The 22342-nt window shown below is 42.0% G+C and overlaps 1 pseudogene; it reads left to right on the plus strand.

Annotated features, from left to right (window-relative positions):
• Positions 1–16510: 16510 nt before the first annotated feature.
• On the plus strand, positions 16511–19041 carry Envl-ps1 (MLV-related proviral Env polyprotein-like, pseudogene 1; annotated as a pseudogene).
• The last annotated feature ends 3301 nt before the right edge of the window (positions 19042–22342 follow it).

Consider the following 22342-nt stretch of genomic DNA (forward strand, 5'->3'; position numbering starts at 1 on the left):
ATTAAAAATAACAGAGGAAAAACTATACAGATTTAATAGAAATAAGAGTACAGATTTAATAGAAATAAAAGTACATATTCGAGATTCCTTAAATTCTCTTTTTCTTTCTAAAAAGTTTGGTGTTGCCTTTACAAAAGCATATTGAAATCAAACATACCTGTTTTGCAAATTGTGTTTTCTGAATTTATCATTGTTCTAAAGATTTTATTGTAAATATTTTCTTCTATTAATTTATTGGACTTTATTTTTCATTGGATGTCTCAATTAATCTTTCCTACTTCATTTTTATCCTTTTTGCATTTTTTAAATACTGTTAATCATACCTTTTTCCCAATTAAATAAATATAAGCTATAGACCACAAAATGATGAAAAATTTGAAAATACAAAATTGTGAAGAATGATGTGTCAGTGCTCACATAAATGGGATAAGAGATGCCACAGAAACTTAGAGGACTGTCTCCTCTTCCACAAAGTCATAATCTTTAAAAATCCAGTCCTTTAAAGTATTATACATAAGATGAAAATAACTTAATTTGACTCTTTGCCATAGATTTTACTCTTGTGCCTAGCTTTATTCAGTCTTTCTCAACATGGGTTCCCAATACTAAAAAAAAGAATACATACAGTTAATCAAGCAGTTTGATATATGGGGAGGGCAGAAAGATTGCAAGTGGATAATAACACTGGCTGTGCTTGTATAGGACCTGGGCTGGATTCCCAGTATTCACATCCTAGCTTCTGTCAGTTTGTACCTCCAGTTTCAGGAGATCTAACACTGTCCTCTGGTCTTTTTGAGTAACAGTACTCCAGAGGAACACAAACAAACATACAGAGAAAACATAACCATATACATACAGTCAATTGTTATGGACTAAAGTATTGATATTATTAAAAATAGAGCACAAGGAATGTAGTTTCATTTTTTTTCTCTTGTTGGAGGTTGGTCTTTTGCTGCTATGTATGTGAGTGCTAAATACTGGTCCCCAAGATCCATTTGCACCCAACAAGCAGATCTTTATATACACCAAATGATGCTATGTAAACTTTTCTCCCCAATTCAAAACTATTGTTTAAATAAAGATGGCTAAAGCCAATTGCTGTGGAGAATAGAACAGGCAGAGTTTCAGTTAGGACAAGGTGCGTGTGCCCTACTGAAATGGAGCCTGAGGATATGCTGTTGAACAAAAACAGTCTAGGTGAGATCCAATCTGCAAGTAATTGGGTAATGCAGCTAGACATTAGGAAGTCTAGTGAATAGAATTATAGATTAGGGGTAACCTCCCACTAATTAGCCTAGAGCTGATTTTTAAAATCCATAGAATTCTCTCTTGATTGAGGACTGCCTGGGTCATATTAATATCTAACAATTCTAATTAAAGTCCATTTCCATTTTCCAACTAATATTTTCCTTAAATTACCCATGACTTATGAAATTTTTGGAGAGATAACTGAATCAAAGATACATATGCTCATCAACATGAATAACGAATTCAGTCTTTCAGCTGAGATGGAGATTGTCAGGTTTCGTTCGTGGTTTTCTTTTCTTTTGCTTCTTCATTGAATATTATACTCTTTGAAATTTAATGGCCACATTTGGCACACAATTGAATGAGGTAGTATTCATACACTTTACTCACAGGATGAACACTTTCTATATTGTTTGAATTTCCTAACAAGTAATTTGAAATTCTTTTTGTTCCATTTATCAGATTTTTATGATAATATTCTTTGTGATATAGCATGTACTTATGACTTTTAATTTTAAAAATATTCTATATGTTACTGGTGATATATTTATTTTGGAACTCATTTCTCTTCTGACTTAGATTATATGTTCTAGTTATAAAGACACAGTATCTTGTTCTTGTTCTTGTTTTACAAATGCTGATAACATTTCCCTGTACAAAACATAAAGGCACACTGGACAGTGTCTAAGTTCTACTCTATCATTTTCCACAGCAGTATGGCAATTGTTTTACTGAATACCTAGGGATTATATATTGAAAATAAAATTAGTTATAGATGCTGGGTATATTCATTTCTCTTCAATCTTTGTTTCTAGATTATGTAAGTGTTCAAGAATAGTAAAAGAATATAACAATATATCTATATCTGTGAACATTTATATATGTAAATCATCAACTACTATAGAAAAATGAGCATTTACAACACAATTATATAAATTCTATGCTGTAGCAAAAGAAATAACTAAGCTTATATAAGAAAACTCTCAACAATGCTGAAAAATATTTAAAAGAAATTTTATGGGAATTTTATTTTGTTTTTACCAGAGGGCATCCCGATTTCACACATATATGATGCATTAAATATCCCAGAAGGCAAAAGATCTATCTTATACATGATTGACAATAAGGTTAGTAGAGAATTATCTGAGTGCAAAATAACTGTTAATATTATGATAAGGGAACACATACAGGAGAGTAGAGAGAACAAAGAATAGTTAATATTAATTTATCATTATTTATAGTAAAAATGATGCAGTTTATCCACAAGCAATTTGAAGTAAAACAAAATAGAAAAATTTAATTTTTAATGCTTCTATTTTCTGTTTTCTGACCTTCAAGGAGTAGAGTTGCACATAAATTATTTAATAGGCATAATACTAATTAAACAACTCAAGCTAATTTTCCTCATAAGTTTTGCATGGTTCTCCTTTGTTAAACATACATAAAAAATAAAGCAAACTAATTGCTAATTTTTAGATAATAAGAAAATCACAGCCAAAATGAATCAAAACAAAAAAGCACAAAAACAAAGCAACAGTAACAACAACAAACAAACAAAACCCACCAAGGTGCTAAATGACATCATCATACTTGAGTCATAACACTGGATTTCAGCACTTGAGTACTAGTAAGTTGTAAATCTTCCCTGATATTATCAAATGCATCTGCAAGCTGCCCATACCAAAACTAAGTATGAGTCCTGGCTTTGCAATTCATTCAAAGATTTTTATAATTCCCCCCTTCTTCAAGTGGATTGAAAGCAATATGATAATCGAGAGTTTAACTATGTTAGCAGCTCTGACAGTATAAAATATTTCTGGGCTCCTGTGTCAAGTGGTTGTCCAAGTTTTTCCCTAGTTTAAACATTTCCACAAGAAATGCTACTTGAAAAAAATTGCACAGAAGAGGTGTAATTTATTATACTCTTGCCAGACGTTAATGATGTGCTAGCAAGAAATAGCACTTTTATTCATGGCAGATGAAGATGCTAGCCTCAGATTACCATTGAAAAGAAAACATGATGAAATGGTCTATTTCAGAACACCAGAACCCAAATTATAAAAACCCTTTCAATGACACATAAGCCTAGAAGTAGAGTGGGGACATCTGTCCCCCCGCCCCTTGGCAGTTATGAGATTCAGTTACTGAAATAGAATTGATAAGATTTGGATATTTGAGAGCTGTTGACTTATCAGAAAACCACAGCTTATCATGTAAATGAAATGCATTCAAATCTGCAGAGATAAGAGACAGGGGCTTTTACAATCTTGCTGAATGAAACACTTGCTAGGTGAGATGAGATGCACTACCCCAAAATTTGATTCTATTTATTGACTCACAGTTGATATAAAGAATACAAATAAACTTTACATGAGAATGTGGCAAATAGGAAAAATATATTTGTTTTAGCTGTGAAGAAAAGTCTCCTCAGATATGAGGAAGGATAACTCTGTAGCATTGTGAGAAAAAGGCACAACACCAACAGAAAGTAATTTGATTCAGGACTCTCTCTGTCCTTACTTATGTAGATACTTTAGTTATGATAATTTAAACTATACAATTGACTTTTATTTGAACATTGCCTTGCCTGATATGCTGCAATTTTCTAATATTAATAATACCTCACACATTCCTTCTTCAATAGCCAGATTTTCCTTTAAATGATATCTTCAACTCTTTGTTCTATCTTCGGAGTTTCACATTTCTCTGAACATATGCTGCTGTCATCCTTGTGTATCTCCACTTCTTTTATTTCTGTGTAGTATTTCAATCTTTGAGTTTTTAATTAACATTTTATTGGTTTTCTGTGAGCTCCCCGTCATGCATAGCAGTCCCACTCATCTTCCTCGTCCCTCATATCATCCCTTCACCCTTCCGATAAGAAGAACACACACACAAATAAACAAACAAAACAAAACAAGGTGTAGAAAGCATCTCATTATGGAAACTATAGTATGTCACAGGGGATCCCGCAGTAAATATTCCTGTCCATACATATTCAGGTGTAAATTATAGTTGAATCATTGATATGGTTCATAGTGTCTGGCTTCTGTGACACCATCAAAATTGGATCCTCACTGGGACTCCCCCTGGTTATTCTACTCTTACCAGGTGTCATGGAAATCCTGCAGCTTTGGATCAGCAGGACTACTCTTGCACACATACCAGTGGCTCCCAGATGATATAGATTTTGGAGTGAGACAAATCAGAGCCCTGGATATGGGCCACGTTGTAGGTGAGCTGGTCAGCATGCTGACTCTCCCTTATCCATACAACCATGAGGAGCTCTCTAACACTGCTCCAGCTAGAAACCCAGTGCTGCCATTGGCAGGAAGTCGGGTTAACGCTCCTGCTTTAATGCCCTCAGGGTCATCCCTTCTGACCTTCAAAAGAAGAGGACATCACACCCACAACCACACAACTGAAGCCAGCTCTCTCACCTTCTTGCCCTGTAGACTCACCTGCACTCCCATAAACGGGGGTCAACACAAATGTGCTGTTCAGGCAAGATACAGGGCCAGATCTCTGGAATGCTGCAGCTTCTGAGGTACATAGCCAGCTCACCTGCTTTGTTGAAGGAGGAGAAGGCAACTAGACAACTGCTCCCCAGACTAAATCATGTCAGATGAGTGGTAGGTCTAGCTTTCTTGTGCTCTTGCTCTCAGTGCTGCCTCATCTGTGCCTCCACCACCACGGTCAGCTCTGCTGTGTTGTCCAGGCAACCTTCAGGCTCACTATCCTGAGTGATGCAGCTGGTGGCATGTAGGGCTAGCTCCCCCATGTCCCTGTGGGCCATAGCTAAAGTGGTAAGCAGTGGGGAATGTGTCACCTATGCACCCATGCCACCCCAGGGCAGGCAAATGGTGGGGTCATTTCTTTTATATTCAAGTCCTTGAGGCAGGTCACCCATATGGGAACCATTAGAGCCATCTCCCTTGTGCTTCCTGAGCCACTTGCAAGGCTAGCTCTTTGGAGAATTGCTTCCAGTTAGGGTTGGGGCCAGTTTTGTACAGCCCCTGAACCAATGTCTCCATGCTCTCTAATGATAATATAAGCCACAGATATTGCCAGGATCCCTGCTACTCTGTAGCCACCTTAAAAGGGCTGTCCACTCACAAAAGCCTAGTTCAATCCACCCTTGCTTCTCCAGGTCCATCCCTCTTCACACTGTTCAAACAGACCCACCTCTCTTTGTCCTGGTATTGAACGGCACATACATGCACATTGTACTAGATCCTGGTACAGGCTGCTTGGGTCCTGGGGTGACATCTTCTGTTCTTGCTGCATGGTATGGTGACAAGCCAGTGTCTATGGGTCACCTATGTCACATGCATAAAGGCAGGTCTGTGAGTAGCATGGCGGTCTGCAGGTCTCTGTTGGTCTTCCTCCTCTCTCATTTTACTGCATGGTGCTAGGTAAGTTCTGAGTGTCTATGGCCTCCCCGTGGTATGGAATGGAAACTAGTTCTGTTGGCATGTTTCTCCACTGGCAACTCATGACATATCTCAATCTGTCTCCCTCCTCTCATGATAGGCTGCTGTGTTTTGATTTGATATGATTTGATTTGATTTTTATGTGTCCTAGGCATAAAACAGGTGTGCCTCTCAACCAGGCATTAATCTAGGATGCAAAAGGATTACCATCTGCTCTGCTCTTGACTGATAAAAGAACACTAGGACAAGAGCAAGATGTCCCTTTGCCCATTGCAGGGGGTAGGGTGGGGATGGGATTAATGTTTTTTGCTTTTGTTTCTTTTTTTCATTAAAGCCTCTTGGTTTTATTTTCCTCTTTTTATTTCTTTTCCAGCACCTACTATGTATGTCTGGGGACATTTTTTTTTTAAATAAGACTCTTCATGTCTGATTGCCTGTTCTGACCTTCTACTTCCTACTTCTCATGCTGTGAAGATTCATGTGAGTCCTTTCACATCCGTGATTGTTTACCTGCCTACTTTTTTATCTGAACTTAGGCCTCAAATTTTATTTATCAAGAAAATAAGGTCAATGTGTAACTATCCAATATACTACTTATCCTTCAGCTGTGAGGTACTCTACGTGTTTATCCAAGAGAATTTGATTCATAATATTTAGAAAGACTGTCTTCTTCCTTCGCAAGGACATTTCTTCAGAAGTTGCTCTTCATGTGGCCTTGTGTCTACTTGAAATTTTCTTTTCAACTTTCAGAGCCTTCTTAAAATTACCATGTCTGCCACACAAAAAAAATATTTACCCCAACTGAAAACTTCTTCTCTCCTTACATTTTCAGCATTCCATAAGTTGTTTGTTTAAATCTGAAAGCATTTAGCGGTCACCTTTGATTTTTTTTCTTTTTTTTAATACACCTTTATTTAATTTAGCAAGAAGTCCTGGTAGTTCTAGAGTCTAAAGACCCAAAGACAAACACACAAAACCAAAACAACATCAAGAAAAACCCTAAAAACAAAATCAAAACAGTACCTCTCAAAGCTAACTTAATGGTTTTGACTATTTGATTTAAGCTACTTTTTTTTCTTTTATTGGATTTTTTAAAAATTTACATTTTAAATGTTATTCCCTTTCCTGGGTTCACGGACACAAGCCCCCTATCCCATCCCTGTCCCCTTCTTCTATAAGGATGTTCCCTTCCCCATCCTACACTGGGATCCAGTCTTAGGAAGACCAAGGGCTTCTCCTTCCATTGGTGCTCAACAAGGCCATCCTCTGCTACATATTCATCTGGAGCCATAGGTCAGTCCAAGAAGAGTCTTTGGGTGGTGGTTTAGTCACTGAGAGCTCTGGTTGGTTGACACTGTTGTTCTTATGAGGTTGCAAGCCCCTTCATCTCTTTCAATTCTTTCTCTAATTCCTCCAACTAGGGCCCATTCTCAGGTCAATGGTTTGATGCTAGCATTTGCCTCTATATTTGATATGCTCTGGCTGTGTCTCTCAGGAGACATCTATATCCGGCTCCTGTCAGCATACATTTTCCTAGCTTCATCAAACTTATCTAGTTTTGATGACTGTATATATATGGGCCACATGTGGGGCAGGCTCTGAATGGGCGTTCCTTCAGTCTCTGCTTCAAACTTTGCCTCCATATCCTCGCCTACGAATATTTCTGTGCCACCTTTTAAAAAGAAGTGACACATCAGCACTTTGGTCACTGTTCTTCTTGAGCTTCATGTGATCTGTGGATTGTATCTGTGGGGCTAATATTCACTTATCAGTGAGTGCATACCTGTGTGATTTTCTGTGATTGGGTTACCTCACTCAGGATAATATTTTCTAGTTCAATTCATTTGCCTATGAATTTCATGAAGTCATTGTTTTTGAGTAGAACTCCATTGTGTAGAAGTACCACATTTTCTGTATTCTTTCCTCTGTTGAAGGGCATTTGGGTTCTTTTCAGCTTCTGGCTATTATAAATAAGGCTGCTATGAACATAAGATAATGGATTTTACATTTGGAAAAACACAAGTATTTTAGACAAAGCATCATTGTCTTACAACTTACTCCAAAGGTACACAGGAAAAAAAATGTACCTCCACTTAAGTCCACGTAGATACCAAGAACAAGGGAAAGAGAGGAATAATACATAGGTAAATTTTTAACCTTTGTGGTGTTTTGGTAAATATATCTGGCAATTTTTATACTATGTTTAGTTTTCTACTGAAATATCTTGAACAGAAAGTTGAAGGTTAATATTGGACATTAGGCTAAATGGAAAGAGTTAAAGTGTACATTGCACTTAATTACAGTAAAATCTACAGTTAATTTACAATTAAAGTAAGTAACTTTAATAAAATAAAATGTGTTATTTTATAGAAATTTGTGAGTGTGCACATGCACACTTGCTGTATTAAAAAAAAGTCTTGTTCTTACTCTAAAAGTATCTTTCCCTTCAATGTGAACACCAGTGTGGACACTTAGATCATTTATTTCTATATTTTTCCAGAGGCTTCCTTAGACATATGCTTGTTTCACAATACTGACAGTTTATTACCACAGTGGCTATGATACTCCAAATTATAATTATAATTTGGACCATGTCAATTCGCTGAAATGAAGTGCTTCTCCATTTCACTCAGGGCAAAAAGTATTAGAATGTATAAAAAAAATCCTGCATAATTTAGACTTCATTTTCTCTTTCATTTTGTCAGTTTTTATTTTCTGTCCTTTTTAGTCAATCCCATACTCAGGGGCAGCTCATAACAAAACTAACCATTTGGAAGGTAATGTCTACAATCTATTCAAAATCATCTGTTCTATATTGATCTTGTAGTATGACACTAGGGAATAAATTCCTTAAAAAGGTAGATAAATAAATACCCATTATAGTTTATACTGATTTTCAATGGACAAGATCTAGAATCAATCAGGAAATAATCTTCTGACATATCTATGAGGGAGTTTCTGGATATGGTTGATTAAAATGTGAAGATTCACTGCAAACATGGATAGCTGCATCCTACATGGTAGGATCCTAGGTAGAACAAAATGAAGAAAGCTAACTGAATATCTGGCTTTTATTTTTATCTAATTCCTAATTGTAGACACTCCTGTGAGTGAGTGAATGGGAAACACAAATTGGAATTTCCTTTCCTTTGCTCTTTTTTATGAGGAAAGGTCACAAAAAGGGCAGACCTGAGAATTGGTTTTGAATGTGAAATTCCCAAATAATTGATAACAATATTATGTTGGGAGAAAAAATAAAAGAGCTTGGAAGCCTGGAAAATATATTAAAGCAGAAAAAGATAATCAGAGACAGGAGAGAGAGAGAGGGGAGAAACTGTGGCAGGGGATGTTAAGATTCTGCTTTGTGTATTTACAGGTTGTTATCAATGTTCTTAAGGGATGGATGGTACCGGGTTTTGTATGCTTAAGTGGGCAATTATATCTTACAAATTGGGTCAAAAATTATTATGTTGTGTGTTCTTTTATGTCGGGGTTTGAGTGTAGGAAAGTGCGGCTTGGATGTGTTTCCGCCAAGATATCTAGCAGATATCTAGCAGATATCTTGGGGCACTGAGGTGCTGGACCTAGCGGGGTAAAAGACTAACAATACCTTTTTTATTTTTATATTTTAACAACAACCTTGGCGAACCAAGGTGATGAGCAAGAATCCACTAGTAATCTTAAGAGTTGAGAGAAAGTTTTTATTTTCCAAGTAAGTGGAAGCCAGAGCCATCTTAAGTCATGTGATATCTCAAGGGCGGGAATTTAACAAAGAAATGCGGAAGTAGCCTGGGTTGTCAGGCTGTCAGTTCCCTGCTGTGTGATAAGTAATGGCAGCACAGAAAGTTAGAGATTAAAAGCTGCTTTTTAAAGAAAGTTGTTTAGAAAGTCTTTCAGGATACTCATATTCTTTTTTTTTTTAATTAACTTGAGTATTTCTTATATACATTTCGAGTGTTATTCCCTTTCCTGGTTTCCGGGCAAACATCCCCCTCCCCCCTCCCCTTCTTTATGGGTGTTCTCCTCCCCATCCTCCCCCCCTTGCCGCCCTCCCCCCAACTGATATTCTTTTTAACTTGGGCTTCACAGGAATTTTGGGTTGAAATCCTAGTTACACAAGCTACTTCTTAATTACCGGTATTATAGAAGTTATTAAGGTTAAAGAAAAATCTGTGGCTCTGGGCAGAGAGCTTAACAGATGGATATATTTTGGGTTAAAGTCCTGAGTTTTAAGTTGCTTATTGGTTTTAGAATTGATAGGAGGTGTTTAAGTTTGTTTTTAGGAGAGTACAGAGATTACCAGAATCACGTGGTAGAATCATTTGGGGATTTTCATCTATGGTTCAGAACTTAGATAGGGAAAAATTGGTCACTAACTCCAAGCAGAAAGTTGTGATAAATGTCTGTAACACCAGAGAGAGTGAATGCAGACATATGTTATAGAAGTTATTAAGGTTAAATAAAAATCTGTGGCTCCTGGTACAGAGCTTAACAGATTGAGATATTTTGGGCAAAAGTCCTGATTTGATGTGTTGCTTATTAATATTAGAATTGATAGAAGGTATTTGGTTTGTTTTATGAATTACCCTGATAAAGGCCATATGGCTCGTTGATGCTGGCTAGCGAGGGTTTGTGGTTGCTTTTGAGATTTACCACAATAGGAAGCTGAAATTCTCTTAACGTGGGCTCCACGGGAACTTTGGGTTAATTTCCTAATATCACAGAGTACAAAAGCCTATCAGGCTCATTGTTTTGCTTACTTTTTAAAAAATTGTTTAATCTTCATGATGAGTGTGTCTTTGAGTTTTATTATTATTACTCTGGGAGAGAGTGCGAGATACAAGCTTTTCTGGTTACAGACTAAGCAACACAGTATTTTGGGATAAAGAGTTTGTCTTTGTGTTTTTAAAAAGTGTGATTAGGCTCTGGAAACCTCACAGAGTCATACTGATCAGATTTGATAGAGGTAGACCGCCTGAAAATTAGATTCAGGAGAATCAAACAAAAAGATATCTTGAGTCTAAACTTTTGTCTTGAGAATTGTATTTTGCAGAGTGTGCCTACTTGGATTCCTGGTCTCAAGGACTTTCAGCTGGGTCCAGTCAGGACACATCCTGCTACAGCATTTGCTTCATTCTTCCTACCCCCTACCCCTAAGGATATCTCTGAAAGACCCCAGCTTAGCAGCAGTAACGCCATTTTGCAAGGCTGTACTTAAGATGACTGGTTCAGGGAAAGGTTAGAACACTGAGTACACAGCGGCTGCCAAGCAGGATGTGTATGGTTGAAGGCCTGGCAACAGGACGACTGCGGTTGAGCGCCTGACAATGAGAAAAGCCCCGGGAGAGGTCCCACACCCTGGTGGGGGGCCGAGTCAGCCGTTATGTTCCAGGAAGGTGGCTAGGAAACTTGCCCCCGGGATGAACCCTTGCCACATTAGAATCCACCAATTATATCCCTGTAACCATGCATCTGCTTCTGTATGCTTGCTTCTGCTCCCCAGAATCCTATAAAAAGCCCATCCTTGGTTCCGTGGGGCGCGCCAGTCCCCCGAGTGACTGAAGCGCCCACAGGTGCCTGTGTATCCCGACAATAAACCAAATCCTCTTGCTGATTGCATCCTGTGGTCTCGGTCTGGTCATTGAGTTGGAGGGTCTCCATCCCGAGGGAAAGTTCTCCCTGAGAACTTTTCAATTTGGTGCGTTGGCTGGGAAAGGAGATCCTCCACCCAGGGACCACCGACCACCCACTGGGAGGTAAGCCGGCCAGCGTCTGTCTGATTCTGTCTCGTTCTGCCCTATTCTGTCTGTTCTGTGAGCGCTCAGCCAGGTTGTTTGGAATTTGGGCGCCCTGCAGCCCTGGAAGACGTTCCAAGGGTGTTAGGGGCCCGACTTTTCGGGGCTCAATCTGGGACTCTGGTTAGAGGAGGAGGATCCGGACTTACGGCAACTCTGTCTGTATTTTTGGCTTTCAGAGGGCCCCGGACCTTTGCCACCTCCATCTGACTCTTTGCTTTCAGTTTGGTACCAAAGCCGTGCAGCATGCCTGTCTGTTGTTTGTTTGACTGTTGGTGTTGTTTGTTTTCTCTGTGTCCTAATCTTCCTTAGAACTAACATGGGACAGTCTCTAACAACGCCCCTAAGTCTCACTCTTGATCATTGGAAAGACGTCCACGACTGGGCACACAACCAGTCCATCGAGGTTAAAAAAGGAAAATGGCAGACTCTCTGCACATCCGAGTGGCCCACTTTCGGAGTGGGATGGCCAGTGAATGGCACATTTAATAAGATCATTATTTTACAAGTTAAAGATCGGGTCATCCACGGACATCCTGACCAGGTTCCTTATATTATCACTTGGGAGAGTCTCGCCTTAGAACCCCCCCCCGGGCGGAACCCTTCGTCGACCCGAATTGGCCTCCCCTCAACCCCCAGCCTGTCCCCTCGGCCCCGCCCGGCCCGCCGGCCACGTCTTCCTCTCTCTACCCCACTCTAATTAAATCAGAGCCTTCTAAGAAACCTGTCCTCCCGGCAGACCCAAACTCCTCTCTCATAGATCTTCTCTCTGAAGATCCTCCTCCCCCATATCATTTACCTACAGGCCCGGCTGAAACGGAGGAGGCAGAGCCGCTGGCCAGATCAGTTGCCGGGCCACAGTCTGATAAGAGTTTCTCCCCTGTCGCAGGGAGATTGCGCAATAAGCTCGAGGTGATGCCAGATTCAACCTCCCAGGCTTTCCCACTTAGACAGGGAACCGGTGGCCAGACCCAATACTGGCCGTTTTCAGCAGCTGACATTTACAATTGGAAACAACACAACCCTTCTTTCTCCAAAGATCCGGTGGCACTCACCGACCTAATAGAATCTGTTTTACTTACCCACCAGCCTACTTGGGATGACTGCCAACAGCTCTTACAGGCCCTCTTAACCTCAGAAGAAAAACAAAGAGTGTTCCTAGAGGCCAGAAAGCATGTTCTGGGAGATGATGGGTGTCCCACCCAGCTGCCTGAGGAAATTGATGCTGCATTCCCACTTAAGAGACCAAACTGGGATTTTAATACAGCTGAAGGTAAGGGACACCTACGCCTTTATCGCCAGTTGCTCCTAGCGGGTCTCCGAGGGGCTATACGACGCTCTACTAATTTGGCTCAGGTAAAACAGGTATTACAGGAAGCAGGGGAAACTCCCTCCGCCTTTCTAGAGAGACTTAAGGAGGCCTACTGTATGTACACTCCCTATGACCCAGATGACCCAGGACAAATGACGAATGTCTCTATGTCCTTCATCTGGCAGGCTGCTCCAGATATCAGGACTAAGTTACAGAGGTTAGAAAATTTGCAGGGCTATACATTACAGGATTTACTTAAAGAAGCTGAAAGGATTTTTAATAAGAGAGAGACACAAGAAGAAAAAGAAGATATAGTTCGCAGAGAGAGGGAAGAGAGAGATAAAAAAAGAAACAAAGAATTGAGTCGAATCTTGGCTGCCGTAGTTCAGGGCCAAGAAAGGAAGGGAGATGGGGGGGGGGAGCTCGAAAGGGGCTGAAGCTGGATAAAGATCAATGTGCCTATTGCAAAGAGAAAGGCACTGAGCCAGAGAGTGCCCCAAGAAGCCTGTCGGACCCCGAAAGCCTCGACCACGAACCTCCCTCTTGGCTCTAGATAAAGATTAGGGAGGTCAGGGCCAGGAGCCCCCCCCCCCCCGAGCCCAGGGTAACGCTTAAAGTTGGGGGGCAGCCGGTTACTTTCCTGGTAGACACAGGAGCCCAGCATTCAGTCCTCACCCAAGCTTCAGGACAACTCAGCGACCGGACGGCCTGGGTACAAGGAGCTACTGGTGAGAAACAATACCGATGGACTATGGACCGCCGGGTTCAGCTGGCTACCGGTAAGGTGACCCATTCCTTCTTACATGTTCCGGACTGCCCGTACCCTCTGCTGGGCCGTGACCTGCTCACCAAACTAAAAGCACAAATTCATTTTGAGGAAGGAGGGGCCCAAATAACTGGCCCCCACGGAACTCCCCTTCAAGTTCTAACCCTACAATTAGAGGATGAATATAGACTATATGAACCGGGACAGGACAAGCCACAATCCCTAGAAATAGACACTTGGGTCACAAATTTTCCACTGGCTTGGGCAGAGACTGGTGGGATGGGTTGGCGCTCCAACAGCCCCCCTTAATTATACAGTTAAAGGCCACTGCAACTCCAGTCTCCATAAAACAATACCCCCTGTCACATGAAGCTTATCAAGGTATAAGGCCTCACATTATGAGGCTTCTGGATCAAGGCATCCTAGTCCCCTGCTGGTCACCTTGGAATACGCCTCTTCTGCCTGTTAAGAAACCCGGCACTGGAGATTATAGGCTAGTACAAGACTTGAGAGAGGTCAACAAGAGGGTAGAAGATATTCATCCGACTGTTCCAAACCCTTACAATTTGCTCAGTACACTGCCCCCTACACATACTTGGTATACGGTTTTGGACCTGACAGATGCCTTCTTTTGCCTCCGGCTGAGCCCGAAAAGCCAACCCTTATTTGCCTTTGAGTGGAAAGACCCTGAAATAGGGCTTTCAGGACAATTAACTTGGACAAGACTGCCAAAAGGGTTTAAAAACAGCCCAACGCTCTTTGATGAGGCCTTACATCGGGACTTAGCTGACTTTAGGGTTCAGCATCCCACCCTCATACTCCTGCAATATGTAGATGACCTCCTCCTAGCGGCCACTTCTGAAACTGCATGCCAACGGGGAACTGAATCCCTCTTACAGACTTTGGGACGATTGGGCTACCGAGCCTCTGCCAAAAAGGCTCAAATTTGCCAGACCCAGGTTACTTATTTAGGCTACCAGCTACGGGATGGACAGCGATGGCTGACCCCGGCCAGGAGACAGACTGTGGCCGGCATCCCTGCCCCCAAGAATGGCCGACAGCTACGAGAGTTCTTGGGGACGGCAGGATTCTGCCGCCTCTGGATTCCTGGGTTTGCTGAAATGGCAGCCCCTTTGTACCCCCTCACTAAACCAGGGGTGCTCTTCCAGTGGGGACCAGAGCAGCAAAAAGCATTTGAAAACATCAAACACGCCTTATTGTCCTCCTGCCTTGGGTCTCCCTGATATTACCAAACCTTTTGAACTGTTCATCGATGAGAAACAGGGGTATGCTAAAGGGGTCCTAACACAAAGGTTGGGACCCTGGAAATGCCCTGTGGCCTACCTGTCTAAGAAATTGGACCCTGTGACCTCCGGCTGGCCACCGTGCCTAAGGATGGTGGCTGCTATTGCTGTCCTGAGCAAGGACGCTGGAAAATTGACTTTGGGACAGCCACTCACCATCCTAGCACCCCACGCAGTGGAGGCCTTGGTAAAGCAGCCCCCAGACCGCTGGCTCTCTAATTCCCCCATGACCCACTACCAAGCCTTGTTACTGGATGCAGAACGGGTTCAGTTTGGGCTCGTAGTCTCCCTCAATCCTGCCACCTTGCTTCCTCTACCAGAGGAGGCAGAACAGCATGACTGCCTACAAATCCTCGCAGAAGTACATGGAACCAGGCCGGACCTATCGGACCAGCCTCTTCAGAATGCTGACCACACATGGTACATGGATGGCAGCAGCTTCTTGGCAGAGGGAGAGCGAAAGGCTGGAGCTGCGGTCACTACAAAGGACAAAGTGATTTGGGCGAAAGCCCTGCCCGCTGGTACCTCCGCACAACGGGCTGAACTCATCGCCTTGACTCAGGCGCTCAAGATGGCAAAAGTAAGAGGCTAAATGTATATACAGACAGCCGTTATGCCTTTGCCATGGCACACATCCACGGGGAGATCTACCGGAGGCAGGGGCTGCTCATATCTGAGGGTAAAGATATTAAAAATAAGGCTGAAATTCTGGCCCTCTTAAAAGCCCTATTCTTGCCCAAAAGACTGAGTATTATGTATTGTCCAGGACACAAGAAAGGGCACAACCCAGAGGCACGAGGAAAACGGCTGGCCGATGCCACGGCGCGAGAAGCGGCCATGAGCAAACAAATCTTGCCCTTAAATAGCCCAGACCAACCCACGCCCCCACCAGTGGGACAAACCAGTTGGGTTTATGCCCATGAGGACATAGAGCTCCTAGAAAAAATGGGGGCCATCTACCACCCTCAACTAAAACAGTGGGTCTACAAAGGAAAGACAGTTATGCCAATAAAAATGACTTTTGAATTGATCTCCTTTTTACATAAATTAACCCATTTGGGGTTTAAGAAGATGAAAACCTTACTAGATCAGGAAGAGATAAATCTGTGTTTTTTGAATCAGGACAAAGCGATACAAAAGGTGACTGAGAGTTGCAAAGCGTGTGCTCAGGTTAACCCGGGAAGGACCATGATTGGACAAGGAGTTCGTCCTAGGGGACACCGTCCCGGCATCCATTGGGAAATTGATTTTACTGAAATTAAACTAGGTATGTATGGATACAAGTATCTCCTAGTGTTTGTAGACACCTTCTCAGGATGGGTCGAAGCCTTCCCCACAAAGCACGAGACTGCAAAAATGGTCACCAAGAAGCTCCTCGAGGAAATCTTTCCCAGGTATGGCATGCCTCAAGCGTTGGGGTCGGACAACGGGCCCGCTTTCGTCTCCCAAGTAAGTCAGTTGGTGGGCAAATTGCTGGGGATTGATTGGAAATTACATTGTGCCTATAGATCCCAGAGTTCAGGTCAGGTAGAAAGCATGAATAGAACAATTAAGGAGACTTTATCCAAACTTACGCTTGCAACTGGCTCAAAGGATTGGGTGGCCCTCCTTCCCCTAGTTCTATATCGGGGCCGGAATACCCGGGGCCCCCATGGTCTAACTCCTTTTGAAATAATGTATGGAGCACCACCCCCATTTGTCCATTTCTTTGATTCAAACATTGCTGATTTTGCTGACAGCCCTTCTCTGAGGGCCCATTTACAGGCCCTACAGATTGTGCAGAGAGACGTCTGGAGACCTTTGGCCGCTGCTTACCAGGACAAGCTTGAGCATCCGGTGGTGCCACACCCGTTCCAGATTGGAGACACCACCGTGTGGGTGCGCAGACACCAGACCAAGAATCTCGAGCCACGGTGGAAAGGACCCTACACCGTCCTCCTGACTACCCCGACCACCCTAAAGGTAGACTGAGTCGAGGCTTGGATCCACGCATCACACGTCAAGGCAGTCCGGTCTGAGGAATTGACTAATCACAACACTACACCCCAGACATGGAGAGTTCAGCGCACTCCAAACCCCTTAAAGTTAAAACTCCAACGTGGCTTCTCCTAGTCCTTTTGTGGCCTAGAGTCAGTGGGGGAATAAGCCCCCACCACATTTATAACATTACCTGGACAGTCACTAATCTCATGACAGGAAGGCTGGCTAATGCTACCTCCGTAAGGGGGACGCTGGCCGATGCCTTCCCTCCCTTATACTTTGACCTTTGTGATGTGATAGACTACAAGTGGGAGCCTGGCACTACCCATAATTGGCATCCCTCAACCACCTACTATGGTTGCAGTCCAGCTTCCCACAGCAAAGAGATCTACGTTTGCCCTGGACACAGAGTGAGCCGGCAGTGCGGAGGGCCGGGGAGTGGGTACTGTGCCCAGTGGGGATGTGAGACTACTGGGGATGCGTATTGGAAGCCATCCTCATCTTGGGACCTGATAACTCTGAAACGAGACGGTCGGCTTCCTTACACCTTGTGTAAACGGGGCGCGAAATGCAATCCCCTCGTCCTCCACTTCACCGACTCAGGGACTCAGGACGGGCCCAAATCTTGGGGCCTGCGCTTATATGTCACAGGGACCGATCCGGTGGGTCTGTTCTCTCTAAATAGACAAGTCTCTCCCCTGGCCACTCGACCCATTGGACCCAACCTAGTTCTACCAGATCAGAAGCCTCCCTCGCTCCCAGCACAAGCCCAACCCCCGTCATTGCCTAAGGTCACCCAGGCCCCTGAAGTACCCCTACAAACCCCTTCTCCACAACGGGGGGCTCCACCATTTTGATCTCCCCGTCTCCAGGCCCCGGGTATCGATTATTCAATTTGGTGGCTGGTGCATATCTGGCTCTCAACTATTCAGACCCTTTTAGGACTCAGGAGTGCTGGTTGTGCCTCGTTTCCGGTCCGCCCTATTATGAAGGGGTGGCAGTCATTGGAAATTATACCAACCTGACTGCTGCTCCAGACAGTTGTGCCAATACCCCCAGCCACAAACTAACTCTGCCCGAGGTCTCGGGACGAGGGCTCTGCTTGGGGAACGTACCCCACACACACCAGACCCTCAGCAACACCACTGAGAAGATTCCCATCGGGAACTACTTCCTGACATCCCCAAAAGGCACATACTGGGCCTGCAATACCAGACTAACACCCTGCATCTCAGCCACAGTCCTCAACCAATCCTCTGACTATTGTGTATTAGTAGAAATTTGGCCCAAAGTCACCTACCATGAATCCGAGTATATATACTCGTTTTTCGAGAGACAGACTCGTTTCCGACGAGAGCCTGCCACCCTGCGCTTATATGTCACAGGGACCGATCCGGTGGGTCTGTTCTCTCTAAATAGACAAGTCTCTCCCCTGGCCAGGAGGAGATCACCTTGGGGGGAGTGGCCTCGGGTATAGGGACCGGCACCACTGCACTCATAGAAACTGGTCATTTCCGTCAGTTACAAGCAGCCATGAATGCAGATCTTAAAGCTATAGAAGAGTCTGTGAGTGCATTAGAAAAGTCCTTAACATCGTTGTCTGAAGTGGTCCTCCAAAATAGACGAGGGCTAGATATGTTGTTCCTCCGCGAGGGTGGATTATGTGCTGCTCTAAAAGAAGAGTGCTGTTTCTATGCAGACCATACTGGAATAGTAAGAGATAATATGGCTAAGCTTCGAGAACGCCTGGCCCAAAGACAAAAACTGTTTGATTCCCAACAGGGATGGTTCGAGGGGTGGTTTAACCGATCCCCTTGGTTTGCTACCCTCCTGTCTACCCTGATGGGACCCCTACTTATTCTTCTCCTAATTCTTCTTTTTGGACCCTACATCCTTAATAGGCTGGTACAGTTCATGAGGGATAGACTTTCAGTCATTCAGACCCTCGTACTGACGCAGCAGTACCATAGGCTGAGACAACAAGAGACAGAAATGTCTTGACTAAGTCGAGTGAAAGATTTCACTCAAAGTTAGCAAAAAATGGGGGAATAAAAGACCCCAGCTTAGCAGCAGTAACGCCATTTTGCAAGGCTGTACTTAAGATGACTGGTTCAGGGAAAGGTTAGAACACTGAGTACACAGCGGCTGCCAAGCAGGATGTGTATGGTTGAAGGCCTGGCAACAGGACGACTGCGGTTGAGCGCCTGACAATGAGAAAAGCCCCGGGAGAGGTCCCACACCCTGGTGGGGGGCCGAGTCAGCCGTTATGTTCCAGGAAGGTGGCTAGGAAACTTGCCCCCGGGATGAACCCTTGCCACATTAGAATCCACCAATTATATCCCTGTAACCATGCATCTGCTTCTGTATGCTTGCTTCTGCTCCCCAGAATCCTATAAAAAGCCCATCCTTGGTTCCGTGGGGCGCGCCAGTCCCCCGAGTGACTGAAGCGCCCACAGGTGCCTGTGTATCCCGACAATAAACCAAATCCTCTTGCTGATTGCATCCTGTGGTCTCGGTCTGGTCATTGAGTTGGAGGGTCTCCATCCCGAGGGAAAGTTCTCCCTGAGAACTTTTCAATCTCAACGCCCATGTACAGCTTGAAGAAGTTACAGAGGAGTTGTCACCCCAATTCCCTGGATTTTGTGGGGCTGGAAATGGTTATTCTAAAGTTGTTTTTATGAGGAATTTAAAATTGGTTGTAATTTAACAGGGAGGAATTAGCTAGATTGAATTGTACAGTCATAATCTCATTTGTTAACTAAGTTAAAATCCTATCTTTGCTTTGATATAGAATTTATTTGTCAAAAGAGTTTAAAAGTACAAGGTTTAGAGCCAGTCCTTCTATTGTTGTCATTACAAACTTCTGAGTTGATTACACCTGTGAGTTAAGATTCAAATAGCAAAGTCATGGCTCTGGGTTTGTGAGAGTACCTTCAAGATAAAATTTAGGATATGGAGACAATGGTACAGATTGTCTTATATAGATAGATGGTTTTCAAAAATGTCAGAAATCCACAAAATTTGAGATTTAAAGCTATTTATCTTTTGGTGAGACATATCTGCTCCTAACAGTTACCCTTTGGTGTATTTAATGAAGAATTTGAACATCTCTATCCCCAGGTGCGGCAATACTTTGTGGCTAGGCAGCCACTGGGCAAAACGACCTGTTTCATCTGCAGACTAAAACTGTCCAGAAAAGGACAAATTATGCAGAGTAGTTGACTGATAAACCCTGCCAAGACAGGGTGATCAGCCCTTCAAAAATCTGCACTTTGAGATTCTGTCAGTAGATTTTGGACCAGAAGGCTGAAGACTTGCACTCTCATGTTGCTAACAGGGCACTGTGCTAGTGGAAATTTGTCTCTACAACCTCTCAGCTCTAGAAGCCATGTTAGGCTTTCTATGTGTATAGATATTTGGTCATTCTTAGATTTCTGACGGGGTTGAAGACTAATTATAATTTCATAGCCTATCAGGCTGTTTAACTCTGGTAATACATATTTTATTAAATAGTTTTGTTAGTGTACAAGCTAGCCAAGATATATCGATTTTAAGCCTTTCTTAAGCTGGAATGAATAACTAAATGTTCTGTCTAACTGATATAGTGATGGACTGGGTGTTGAGTATATCATATGGTTTATATATTGTAGAATGGTAATAATTGTACGCAATTTATATATAAGTGAAAAGGCTTTTTAACTGGACAAAAATGGGGAAATGTTGTGGTTTGCTCTGAAGTTATCTGTATTTTGAAGCTAATTCCACTGCCCGAGGACAGCTGCCTAGTCACGTACTCAGAACTCAGGTGACTTCACCAGAACCACCTCTCCATTGAATTTGTAAAGTACAGGTGAGGGGTAGGTCCAGGATAGAAAGAGGCCTGTCATTGGAGGAGAAGGAAGGATGGACGGGAGAGAAGTTTGAAGGAAGAGGAGTAGACTAGAAGAGAAAGGAGGAGACAGGAGAGAGAGAGAGGGGAGAAGCCATGGCAGGTGATGTTACAATTCTGCTCTGTGTATTTACAGGTTGTTATCAATGTTCTTAAGGGATGGATGGTACTGGGTTTTGTATGTTTAAGTGAGGAATTATACATACCAATTGGGTCAAAAAAAAAAGAAAAAGATAATCACATGCAAAGTTTATAACAGTCAATTTTCAAGACAAGAAAGACTTCTAGTCTTCCATTATATTCCAACTGAGGATCTTATTATTTCCTTAAGTGGGATAAAAATGTTTAATTGTTGATTTCTTGTTTGGGGTGTGCAGCATAATGCTTTTCAGACTTTATTAGTGAACACCTATGTATTCTTATATGGTTCCCATGATTTTTATACTTTATTTTCTCAGGAAAACTTACCTTAAACTTCAAAAAGAGTCCTACTAAATATCATTTACATATTTTGGTTTCTACATATACTGGAATATATGTTGATTGAAGATATTGCCAACGTCTCTCTAAAATATTTTATTTGTCAGCAGTAAATATCTGATCATAATATAAATAAAAATTATAACATGATTCCATTCTTTTTGCTTTATTTTTGCTTTGTTTAGTTTTGCCTTTTATTGAATACTAGCACATGTTCAGTTTTAACGACCCCATAGTCTCTTCAAGAGAGACAGATTTTTGCACATTTGGATTGGTTATAGTTTCTGGAACATTAATGCTTTATGGAAAAAATCAAATCTATGGCAGGACAGTGTACATTTTATGAATATTAATTTTTTCTGCAAGTATTTTTGACTCCGATATTTAGATATTTGCATACCCTTAGGACATATTTATTCAAGTATAATCATTATTCTTGAAATCTTATACAGAACTGTATTTACAGACCGTAGGTTCCATGTAGAAACCATTAATATCACCCATGGGATTAGATGGTACATACAATTTGGAATTCTTATTAAATGGAAATAAAATTCCTGAGCACAGAAAAAAGAAAATGTTTCTTCTTTGTACCTCCTTAGAGCTAGTTGTCAAGAGGGAAATATAAATTATGACATGGACAGACATAGGTAAAATAACTCTTGAGCTGTAATAAATAATCTTGCACAAATAAATATCATCAAAACTAATGTGTGCTATTTACTATTTCCAATTTTGTTATTTAAATGACAGTTGAAAGTTTAACATTTATTAGAGTTAATTAATGGACATATTACTTCAATGAATAATTAATATATTTTTCTATGTATACATGTTTAAAATAAGACATACAAATAATTTATTGACAATTAACAATAGATTTTATTATCATGTAAAATGCACTGAAAAGTCACTTCAATATATTGTCACAAAAATCAGATTAAAGGATGAGTTCATAGAAGCCTGGGATACTGAGTTCAATAAAATTCCAATATTCAAATCCATGGCTATTATAATTTTGTTAATGAACCTGCATTTTCCACTTGCTGTTTGTAATATATATATATTTATATAAAATCTAACAACTTCCCATAAAGGAAACCAATGTCCCCAGTCTGTATATAGCAATAATTTC

Source organism: Rattus norvegicus, chromosome 15, assembly GCF_021556685.1.
Source record: "Rattus norvegicus strain SHRSP/BbbUtx chromosome 15, alternate assembly SHRSP_T2T, whole genome shotgun sequence".
NCBI lineage: Eukaryota > Metazoa > Chordata > Mammalia > Rodentia > Muridae > Rattus > Rattus norvegicus.